The 12,176-nt window shown below is 46.1% G+C and overlaps 1 long non-coding RNA gene across 1 annotated transcript in view; it reads left to right on the top strand.

The window, feature by feature from the left end:
• The first annotated feature begins 4,190 nt into the window (after positions 1 to 4,190).
• The window catches only part of LOC148755796 (uncharacterized), an 81,978-nt gene continuing 73,992 nt past the window's right edge, over positions 4,191 to 12,176 (top strand). The window contains exon 1 of the long non-coding RNA XR_016018481.1: positions 4,191 to 4,398. This is a non-coding gene — a long non-coding RNA (uncharacterized LOC148755796). The remainder of the gene's footprint in view (positions 4,399 to 12,176) is intronic.

The following is a 12,176-nucleotide window of genomic DNA, read 5'->3' as shown; positions in this document are numbered from 1 at the left end:
GAGGTCAGGGTCATCCCTCGTCCCCAGGTTGGGGAGGACTTGGGTCCCTTGCCCTGCAGAGAGGGCACATAATTTGGGGGCTGGTGCACAGCCCTGGCGAATGACTGTGGATTATGGGGAATTGCCATCCATCCATGATATGATGGACTGCTTGACTGTTTACTTGGGAACGTACTTCCACCATGTGGAACTGGTGGATGTTTGCTTCTTGTGTCTTGACCGGCCGCCATCGAGAATATGTAAGCACCTTGACTATGAGTCGCTGTTGTTCCAGCACGGTACCCTGAGAGGCCCAGAGAGAGTGGCAGTGCCCTGAGAACCATGGCTGAGCCCAGGAAGTATGGCTGTGCCAAGAGAAAGTGGCAGTGCCCTGAGAGACCCTGGCTGTGCCCAGAAGGACTGGTGGTGCCCTGAGAAACCCTGGCTGTGCCCAGGATATTGCATTCACCTCCAGGATCCTTGCATAGGGCCCCTTGCGGAAGACGCTTGTCTCGTAGATTGTGAGGTGAAACCCTGTAGGGGTGGAGTGTGGGGACAGAGCCAGGAGTGCAGTTTCCAGGCTCCTGCCCTCAAGGGGAAAGGTGCTGGCTCAGGTAGTAAATGGCCATCAACTGTGATTGGATGGCCATCAGCTGTGGCTAGTGGGCCGTCAGCTGTAACCAGTGAGCCATTGGCCACTAATATAACTGCCGAGGCTACGTTAGCAGCAAATGGGGGCTAGCAAGAAGATGGTGGCTGAGCTAGCAAGAGCAGATTGCAGCTAGCAAGTAAGGTTGGTTGGCAGAGACAAGTAGACAGCGGGTTGTGGATCGTGTGGCGCCTGTTTCCTGTGTCTCCAACCCAGCTGCCAGCGAGAATATAGTGGTATGATTCCCCTATCTATGGCTCCGTAGGTGTTCCATTTTGGCCTCACCATGTCCTGCGTTCTTATGTGGGGGGCAGGACAGGAGACCCCACATGATACCCTGCATGACACATGGCACAGCGAGCACGGTATGGTGCCGGCCAAAGCTCTCTGAAAGGTGGTAGAGCGGTTTGTACGTATGAACACCCAGTCGCAGGAAGACCAGGAGGAGCAGCTGCCGGACAGCTGGAACCCCGTGGAGGGGTGGAAAGACGTGGATGGTTCTCCACCCAGCAGATGCCAGAGAAAGTGAAGGTCGTTGTGGCCCTGTGGGCAGGGAAGTGCTTGCTGAGGCAGCCCAGATGCAAGACTTGTAAGCCCAGGAGGAAACGCTTGCTAAGTCCTCCGTGGGAGCTGAGGGTGAGGTCAAGGTCATCCCTCACCCCCAGGACAGCCCTGGCAAATGACTATGGAGTATGGGGAATTGCCTTCTATCCCTAATTTAACGGACCGCTTGACTGTTTGCTTGGGAACATACCACCATGTAGTGGAACTGGTGGATGTTTGCTTTTGTGTCTTGACTGGCCGCCATTGAGAGTATGTAAGCACCTTGACTGTGAGTTGCTGTTGTTCCAGCAGGGTACCCTGAGAGGCCCAGAGAGAGTGGCGGTGCCCTGAGAGCCCTGGCTGTGTCCAGGAAGTCTGGCTGTGCCCAGAGAGAGTGGCAGTGCCCTGAGAAACCCTGGCTGTACCCAGGGAGACTGGTGGTACCCTAAGAAGCCAGGAAGTCTGGCTGTGCCCCGAAGGACTGGTGGTGCCCTGAGAAACCCTGGCTGTGCCCAGGATATTGCATTCACCTCCAGGCTCCTCACATAGGGCCCCTCGCAGAAGACGTTTGTCATGTAGATTGTGAGGCGAGACCCTGTACGGGTGGAGTGTGGGGACAGAGCCAGGAGTGCAGTTTCCAGGCTCTTGGCCTCATGTGGAAAGGTGCTGGCTCAGGTAGTAAATGGCCATCAACTGTGATTGGATGGCCATCAGCTGTGACTAGTTGTCTGTCAGCTGTAACCAGTGAGCCATTGGCCACTAATATAACTGTCGTGGCTACATTAGCAGCAAATGGGGGCTAGCAAGAAGATGGTGGCTGAGCCTGCAAGTGGCACAGTGAGGGTTGCGAACAGTGTGGCTCCTGCTTCCTGTGTCTCCAACCCAGCCGCCAGCGAGACTATAGTGGTATGACTCTAGTATCTGTGGCTCCGTGGGTGTTCCTTTTTGGCCTCATTATGTCCTGCATTCTTATGTCGGGAGCAGGACAGGAGACCCCACATGACACCCCGCGTGATAGGACTAGAGACCCCTGAAGAGACCCCGCCTGACACCCTGCATGGCAGCACCTCTCCCTCCATTATGAGAGTGAGACTGTTTTATTCACAGAACTTGGAGCACACTGATGAGGGATCAGAGGGTATTTGCCAAGGTGAAATAACTAGTAAACAGCTAAGCCAATCTGTTGTCTGAATCTAAGCCCAGTGTAGAAGTAATGAAAGACTAACAGAATGAGAGGTATGGGGAATCGGATAAAGAATGGAATTGCTTTTTCTCTAGAAGGGAAGAAGTGCAGTGGAAAAGACAAGAAGGAGACATAAGACTTAATGCAGCTTTTCTGGCAGATGGAGGGTTTTGATAAAGCGCAAGAACCCTCACGGAGGACAAATAAACTCCCTCTGAATCCTGGGGAATATGGATAGGACTGCTGAGGAAGAGCTCAGGGAGGAGGTCAGTTCAGTGTCATGACTGTGCACTCTCTTCTCCTACCATCGTGTCTTTTACCCAGAGATTAAAATGACTGTCTTATTAAGGGATAGGGAGGATAATGGAAATATGGCTGAAATTCCCTCCGGCCTGCCAGATCTATGATCTATGATTTTAATAAGCCCCACAATGTCAGGATACCCTATAAAACTGTCTCTGGAGCTGCAACTCTCTCCAATTCCCAGTGTGGAAGCAATTTTGCATTGAACTGTTTTGCATTTTATAGATTTGGTTCTTTCTTATTTAATTGGGCTATTCTTGGGAAATATGCCCCAATAACTCAGAATGTCCTGCAGAGCCTGGCACTGCAGCCATCAGCATGGTGGATGTCAGGATGGCTCCCATTGTTAGCATCAGGACTCTAACCAGATGCAGGCATTGACTGGGGCCTTGGAGAATGTTTAAACTCCATGGGTGGTCTCCCAGTGGGTGTTCAGAGGAATCACAAGCCGGTTAGGCCATCCCTAGGCTTAGAGCAGGTGGAATTCTACAGGGCATCAAAGCATTTATGGACGTTTAATACAAAAAGGTAAGAGACCCAGTGAGAGGAAGACAAATTTAGTGGTTTGCAAGGATTTGTCTTTTCTCTTTATGCTTGCATGATTTATTTATTTTTTTAAAAAAGCCTATTTGTTATTTTTTGGTTTCTTACTGTGGGAGCTGGAGCTGATTTTAAAGGGTTAGTAAATTAATCAGTTCAGTTCTGGCCTTTGTCTTAGGGCACAGATGTTCTCTCACTGCAGGAGGAGAGCCTCTGGGTTAGTGGGTGGGAGGGACTCAGGAAGGGGAGTATTCCAGCCCTCAGAGAAAGACCTATAGCCCCCTCTGTTGTTAGAAAGTTTGTAGGGAGGGTTTCCCACCTGCCAGATGTCTCTGGGGACAGTCCCTGCCAAGGAGGCAGGCAATCACACTCCAGAGTTTGTGGTCTGTGTTCGCAGTACCTGTGACACAGCACCTGGTTCATAAATTAATGGACAACTCTACCCAAGTGATGCCCCTTCTCACCCCATGGTGTTCTCATGCAAGGCGTTTAAGCCTCTTGAATTAATCTCTGGCATCCCCAAATCACCCTGCAGCATCTTCCCAGTGGTCCACTCCCACTGTGGGATCAGCCAAGCCCAGCTCTTCCACCCCTGTCCTCTGTAACTTGTTCAGCTCTACAGCCACAGCATTTCTGTTCCCACCTGCCCATTTCCTCACCTGCCCATATCCTCTCATTCCAGTCATTCCCCGTAGTCACTCATACTCCACAGTGGCCTTAGAAAGGCAGAAACAGAAGCCCTGTCCTGGGAGCTTAATTGCATTTCAATATTGCTCCACTGACCTGGAGTCGGACACCTGAGTACTTCATCCATCAAGACCTGGGCTGTCTTCCCTTTTCTGCTGTGACCTCATGGTTTGAAGAACATTCAGTTTGTTCCTCTCTCCTATCATGAATCCCCAGGCTTAATCTATATGTTGGAGGTCAAAGGCTATGTTTCCATTGTGTGAAGAAATTCTACAGGCTCACACCTTCTGACTTAGAGGCTATACAGTTCACTGCCATCCCCGGCAGCAAGAACTTTAATCCTTCAAATCTCCTATCTGGGCATCTGCCCAACTTCTTTTCACCTTGGCTCAAAACTGACAAACTTGACAACTTTGCTGCAGGTCTCCTGGCCCAACTCTCTCCCTGGTGACTTATGGCATCTCTGACTGATCCAGGAGTTAAGGAGAGTCCCTGGGAAGGGGCTGGAGTTCAGGTGAGTACCCACACTCACAGTCATTCAAGGAGCAATCGTAGTTATTTCTGGAATTCTTCTGTACAGCCCCCAGAAGTGCTGCTTCCTAAATAAAACTGCAATTTTTCTCCCAAAGGAATTTAAAATTAGATATCTTTGTTCTCTAGTCTCATTTCTTGCCTCATGCTTGCAATGATATACATGAAGGTTGTCACTTTTTCCATCCCAAGTTGACTATAGAAACAATATTTGCCTCACTAATTTTTCTTTTAACACATGGAATAAAACATATCTGTTTCCATCAACATTTCAGGTTTTAGGTTTTTGCAGACTTGGAAATGAGCAGATGTGCTGCACTATATAAAAAGAACAGGCTGAGAGGTGGTATATATGTGTGTCCTATTCTCTTGCCACTGCCATAAAACTTATTGTGAAATTCTGAAAGGAAAGACTAGGACTTCTAAAGTACAAAAAGGTGACCTTGCCTGGTTCTGTCTAGTGGTCCTGAAGGTAACTCGTATTGTGCCAATTTCATGGTACTGGGTAAAGGTAATAAAGGACATGAGACTAAATTGTGGAGATGCCTCTGGACAGCATCAAAGAGAGGATGCTTGGTGTTAAGCCTCTGGTCACTTCCACTGTCCCCACATGCAAAAGGCTTTTAGACCTGCACTTTGGGGCCACATCCTGGTCGGTGTCCCATTACTTCCCCATACCCCGAGTTCTTCAAAGATGGTTGGGTATATAATGTATCAGCCGAGTGCTGAACTTATGGGAGAGCAGAGGGCAGAAATGATTTTAGTTGTCTGGCTAAGGAAATCTGAGGTACAATCTACTCTCAGCCAGGTCAGTTATAGGGGTGGCTCTTCCTTATTTTACCCATCTTGTCTGTATCCATGCTTTTGTGATTCTAACCTAACAATTCTTAACAAATGTATCACCTACGATTTTACCTCAAAATGTGGAAGGCACTCTATATTCTTTTCTATAATCTAGGTAGATACTATCTTTTCTTTAGCTAGAATCTACCACTATTTATCATTTGTTTGAAAAACTGAAATCCTTGAAGTATGCAGCCTGAAGTCCATGTAGGTAATGATGGCTCATACATGGCACCAGTGAAACAAGCGTGAGCCTAAATGTCATGCATTTTGTCGGTGATGTGGCCCTGGGAATTGATCTCAGAGTGCTTGTACCTTGAAAAAGCCGCCATAAATAGTTAGTGAGCTGATAATCGAGGAAGGGCTGGTGGAGAACAAGGCAGTAAATTTTACTCTAAGACACATGAGAAATATTTTTCTTGGTTGAAAGAATTTATGAGCACAGTGGGGGAGGGGCTGTGTAGGAACAGAGGGGATGAGGAGTAAAGGATTGAGCTTATGAGTTCTTATGAAACTTATTCTCAGGACTTGAATCGACTCCAGAGTGTTTTCTGCCCACTCCAGCACTTTAAAATCTATATATGATAAAATCGTCAGTCCTGCCATTGTTATGAAAACAAAATACAATTTCACAAATCCCCCAGCCCTGGTTATATTTCAAGGTTTGATTAATTTATTTTTATTTTTATTGTTCCCTTTGTGAGTAATCACTGCAAAAAGATTATCCACTTCCACATTTTCCTTCACCGTGCAAGATGCCGTTATCTGCTCTAATTTTGCAAAAAACCTAGAAGGTGAGTTGGTGGACAAAGAAGAGACCGAGCATTCACGTGTCCAGTACACGAGACATATTCCCTCATGTGAACAAAATGCTAAACTGCTGACCCTCTGGAGTCCTGCTTACAGACCCTGACTTGGGGGAATCTAGTTTAATCTAATATGCATGATTCAATAGTTAGCCATGACGCTCTAGAAAAAGTAAGGGTTACCCATCTCTTTGGATTTCCTGAAAAATATCTTTATATTGTCTGGTAAACGTCAACCTTGGTCAGAACCTGTCTAAACAGCCAATGTTTCCCAAGTGTGCTCAAGAGGATGAATGCTCCATGAGCTGCCTTGAAACAAAGGATTTCAGTACCATGAGGGTGGGAAAGGCTGTATGTGATAGCCCTTCTGGCAGACTTTCGATGTGGGAGAACACACCAAAGGCTCTGCGATGCCCTGCAGCAAAAAACTGGTCTAAGTTTATTTAACTCAGAATTTCTCAAACCAGTTTGGCCGCTGACTCTTGTTAACCATCTCCTGCCACTTTGCAACAAGCAGATTTACTCTGGCCACACCTACCCCTGGATAGTTCTGAGAAGAAATTCTCATCTCTCAAACGTTGGTACCATTGCTCATAGAGCTTCCCCTGCTTGGTAGATACTTCCCTCCTTCTCCTCTCACCCCGCCTTGCTAATTCCCACTATTTCTTCAAGATTCAGTGTGAGTGTGACCCAAAGTCTTCCTTGGCCCCTGGTCTGATTGAAATGCTTGTTTTGGGGCTCCCAGAGCGTACTCTGCATTCCTCTCCTAGCATACAAGACACTCTGGTATAATTATACACCTATAATTATATACCTTCCTCTGAAGCTTCTTGAGGGCAGAGGTCATCTTATACCTCTTTAGTTTCCTCTAAGTACACATTAATGGATTGCATAAATGAGAATTAATGAGATAATTCCTCATTGCCTTTTCTTCTAGGGAAGGCAAGGATTGCATCACTCAACTGGGCATTCACCATCTTTCCATGGGGATCACTAAACACTTCCTCTCTATCTAGACTGTGGAAGTATTTATGTCAACTGAAGCTCCTGGCATCAGAAACCCTAGCTATTGACCAACTTAACTACTACATCAGAACCTACATTTTTAAATAAGATCATTGGGTGACTTACATGTAATTAAAGATTGAGAAGTACTGCTCTCAGGCACAGCAGGGCTAGATAAGTCATTATGAGTTAGGGTCTACCTTCAAAGATTTCAATATAAGCTCCATGATGGTTGTTAAAACATCTAAGAAAATAGGTTAAGTGAATTTAGAGGTAGTGAAAATAGCTAATATGCATTGTTTTCATTCTTCCAGGCATTGTTCTAGGTGCTCTTATATGTATTAACTAAGTTAATTGTTCTATCACCTACCCAAATTTAACTAATGGGATGCATGGGGAAATTACCCCATTTTGAGCTGGACACACTTAAAAAAAATTAAATTTTGAAATAATTGAAAGCTCACATAAAGTTATAAAAGAGTACAGAGAGGTCCCATGTACCCTTCCCCCAGCTTCCCCCAATGGTAGCATTTTATATAACCTCAGTACAATATCAAAACCAGGAAGATGGGTTTAATCTACAGACCTTATTCAGATTTTACTAGTTTTTACATGTACTCCTGTGTGTGTGTGGGGGGGGCGGTTGGGGGGTCCTAGTGGGTGGTGGCCCCGGTGTAAGATGTCTGTGACTCTGGGAGCTGGAAGAAGATGCGTGGAGCCAAAGGCAGAGTAGACATGGTTTATTCATGAGCTTTCTGGCCACAGCCAGCCTCATTGCTGGGCACAGCCATCCTCGTTTCTGGGCACAACCAGCACAGCCTGGTATAATGGCGGGGCCCGTTTATACCGTGCTGGGACAATAGTGGCTCACAGCCAAGGTGCTTACATAAGCATACACAAACAGCCACATCCTCAGGATGGATGGCGCCTGTGCAACATCCCATCTTATGGAATCGGCGGGCCACTGAGTCAGTGTCTCCCAATGGCCTGGCTGGGGAGGGAGCCTGACTGACTCTATTTTCCCTAGAGTGGGGTCTATGAAATTTCTTCACATGTAGAGGTTCATGTAACCATCACCTTTGGCAGCTGCAGCAAATCCTCACATTGGCCACTGGCACTCATTGTATTGCCTGGACACAGCCTGGAGTATTGCACAGCCATCAGTGGGGCTCCAGTACGTAGTTAGGGCCAAGAGTTAACACTGCCTCCCAAAGTGTGTCTACTGAACACACTTTGTCCAGAGCTTCCCTGACATAACAGTGTGAACAAAAGGGGAAAATGTCAAAAACCTAGGGTAGCATCTCTGGCAGTGCAGGAAGTAGCCAGACTTCCTTCCTCTGACCCTTTCACCTAGGGATCCTCATGCCTCTATTATCCTTTTCTTTGGACATTCCAAAGAAAAATGTCCTATCTTGATGAAAAGTTTTTCTATATGAGCAATTTGTGAGGGAAATCCACTGTGTCCAGGAAATCATGTCATCCTGGATCCTATGGAGTCACCTGTTGCCGCCCATTGTTGCTCAGGTAATTGACGTCCTCATTTGTTCAGATCAGCAACTGAAGAACGCAGATGAGGAGACAGTCCCCTAAGCACTTAGCATTTGGAGGCTGAGAAGCTAGGGAAGGTGTCACCCACAATGGTGCCTGGCACATAGTAAGCTAGTAGTAATCACTATTAGTAATAGAAATAGCTTCCTTTAATCCATCACTTTTGGTATTGTGCTAAGCATCTTACGTCATTATCCCACTTAATCCAAGCTTTCTCAATTTAAAGTCTGTGTTCCTTAACCACACTTCTCTACTACCACTCGTCATCCAGTAATTAGGAATTCTTTGTCATCACAAGTATCAAGTATGTTGTTTTAGTAATCCTGAGACATAGCTTGATCTTCTCTCTTCCCCCTTTAAAGTTCATGTTCTGGGCCCATCCTATCACACACCTCTACGGTTACCATTTCTGAATCCCAGTTGTATGTATTCTATTGGTCCTTATACAAGGTTAAGATCAGACATCAGTCTTGAGCATATTTGGAAACAAAGCAGCTTTTCTTATGAGCTTGCTGTGCAGGCCTTTAGGTTTGCTCACCCTTCTTGTGTTTACAGAGCATTTCCAGATAGAGGATCTCAGTGGATCCTTACAAAAGCCCAGTGATGTTTGTGGGACCAGTGCACTCAGGGAAGGTCAGTGTCAGTCAGGAAGTCTTCTGGCTCCAACTCCCACATTCTGTTTACCCCACGATGCTCAGGCCAGCTTGAAAGAGGATGGGGAGGAGGATTAAGAACAACTGAGAATTCTGTGCCTCCTGCTACTACTACTGAGGATACAAAATATAAGTTTCAGAGCCCTGAACTTGAAAATAATTATTTTGAGTTATGTGAGCAACAACTGTTCTCTACTGTTTACATTAGTTAGTTGCATTTTCTAATGCTTTCCACATAAATCTCATTAACGCATTTCATCTACTGAGCAACTTTAGAAGAGAAGTAGGGGCACATGAGTTGAGTGGTCATGTCATTATCATCCAGACTAGGACACTTTTGAGCATAAAAGGAGACCCTATAAGTGATTACATCAGGGCAACAGTATACTTCTGGGCTATCCCTGGGCAACCTGGGACATGTGAAAACTCAACATGTGCAAGTTGAGATTTAGAGAGTTTAGGTAACTTGTCCAAAGTCACACAGCTGCTGAGTGGATTTAGACTGAGAAGAGACCAACTCCAGAGCATGAACTCTACCTGCTACGCTAGGCTTTATGGTCTCTCTGTTGCACTGCAGAATTGGAGATTTCCAACCTCTTAGCCCCTAGCTATGAGTAGAGATACAGGCCCTTGCAGGGAAAGAGGCAGGATTTTACGGAAAGTCAATTGGGGGCCATGCAGTATGTTGGCACTAACACCACAGTGAGCCCTAGGATTCTCAGCCCGCTTTGAGAGCGCTGAAGTCAGGGCAGTTCCCTGGCTCATACAGACGCTCCTCAACCCTCTTTCCCCACAGAAGCACCACTATTTATGACGTGGCTGAGTAACGTTGGGTTCCATGGATGATGCCATGTATAAAGATTTTTAAAAAACTCCTTTGTTTGAAGCCCAATAATTTTACCCATCCTTTAAGTGAAACAATCTATACAAGAGCACTTTGTGAACTCTCAAGGGTTATATAGATCATTCATTCATTCATTCATCCATCGTTCATTTATTCATTTATCTTTCATAGTTCAATGGTTCCCTCGACAGTGTAGAGAGTCCTTCAGGTCACACAACAGTTTCACCTTTTCTAAGGTCCCTGTTCCTTGGACGACATCTACATTTTCAGCCCTGTCTCTGTTCATCACCATTCCTCTACCTTGCCCTGGGCTCAGCCATGCTGAACTCCTGCTCTTTCTCCCTTCCTGGGCTTGGCATAGGCTGGGCCCAGAGCATCGCTTTTCTACAACATTCTTCTTAGCCTGGAGAGCTATTCATTGTTCAGCTCCAATGTCACTTCTTAGCGATATTTCTTGACATCTCTAGACAGAATTAAGCATCCATAGCATCTCATATCTCTAACACAGCCCTAAGCTGTTGTCATCCTTCATTCATCAGTCTGTTTTATCCACTAGACCATGAGACTGGGTGGGCAGGGACTGAGTTCTGGCCATCGTAGCATCCCCAGACATAGCACCCAAAGGACACTTGGAGAATGTATGTCGAATGAATGAATATCATGCCCAACAGCATTATCTAGGCTTGCTATCATGCTCTTTAAATTCCTCATAAGTGACAGGTACTATAACCACATTCTGAATTCATGAGACACCAAATAATTTAAAACTGGGCTAAGCTAGTCTTATGACCTTCATATCTAAAGGAAGGACGAAACTTATTTATCGAACACTGAATGTGCACAGTACATGGTGTAAACTCAATAAATGTTTGCCATGAATGAATAATCTATACACCAGTGTGGGGAGGTAGATAATAGTAACACTATAGATGACAAACAGAAGTTCAGCAAAGTATAGTGACTTCCCAAGGTCAAAATGGTGGAAAGCAGTGGATTTAGAGTTGAACTCAGATCTTTCTGGCTCCAAAGCCTGTGTGCTTTCTCCGAGACTGAAGAAAAAGAAAGCAGCAGCTGCCAGCCCTCAAGGCTGGGGTGGGAGGCTCCTGCCACCACCAGCAGCAGCCCCTCCTCTATCCCTTCGCTTTTTGCCATGGGGGCCCCTCAGTGGGCTGTGGGGAGTTCTGAGGACAGGCAGTTTCCCTTTGGAACCTCCCAGCTCCTTCCCCTGTACCGTCTGGTCCACACCGACTGGCTTTTCCTTGCCTGCCCTTCTCCCAAGCCCTTCTCAAAGCTACCCTGCCTCTGGCCTCGTCCTTTGGCTCCCCATTCTCAGAAGGAAACTGACAGCCTTGTCTCTGTTGACTGAATAATAGACGTCCCCACTTTTATCAAGGTGAAATACATGTATTTATAAGGTTCTCTTCCCTGGAGACTGAGAACCCACATAAAATAGATATAGCAGTGGGAAGTTCAGGCACTGTGGCAGGTTGGGTTGAAGGAAGAAGAGAAAGAGTCTAGGACAAGAGGATCTTAAAAAAATTCACTACATGTAACTTACATTAGTGATTAGGGACTCCTCACCTCTCTCTCTCTTTCTTTCTCTCTCTCCCCCAACCCTCCTCCTTTTTCCTTCTCATTCCACTTGGAGCCAGCAGCACTTTTCACACTTTTCAGGGTCTTTATTTAGTCGCTGCCAACACAGGGACCCAGGGGGCAGAGAGAGAGAGAATAAAGATAAGTTTACAAAAATAGGAGAAAGCTTTGTGAACATCCAAACCTCCACAGCAACAACTTGGAAATGAACAAGATAATATATAATCAAGGACAAGTGTGTTTGAAGGAAACAGCTGTGAGTGGCAGTGATTTGGGTAAGCCCCTTAACCTAATAAGCAATGAGCCAGTACTTACCAAATACCTGCTATCTGCTAGGAACCTCACAGCTTACTTAATCCTCAAAGTGACAGTGAGGTGGCCACTACTGGCATACCCATTGTATGGATGAGAACACTGAGGCCCAGAGAAATTAAGTCGCTTTTTCCAGCAAACAAGTGGTTTGTGACCT

This window comes from Rhinolophus sinicus, chromosome 14, assembly GCF_057876585.1.
Source record: "Rhinolophus sinicus isolate RSI-liver-muscle chromosome 14, RSI-T2T, whole genome shotgun sequence".
In the NCBI taxonomy this organism is placed as follows: domain Eukaryota; kingdom Metazoa; phylum Chordata; class Mammalia; order Chiroptera; family Rhinolophidae; genus Rhinolophus; species Rhinolophus sinicus.
Note: the sequence above shows the minus strand (reverse complement) of the source record. Positions and strands in the feature narration are given on the sequence as shown.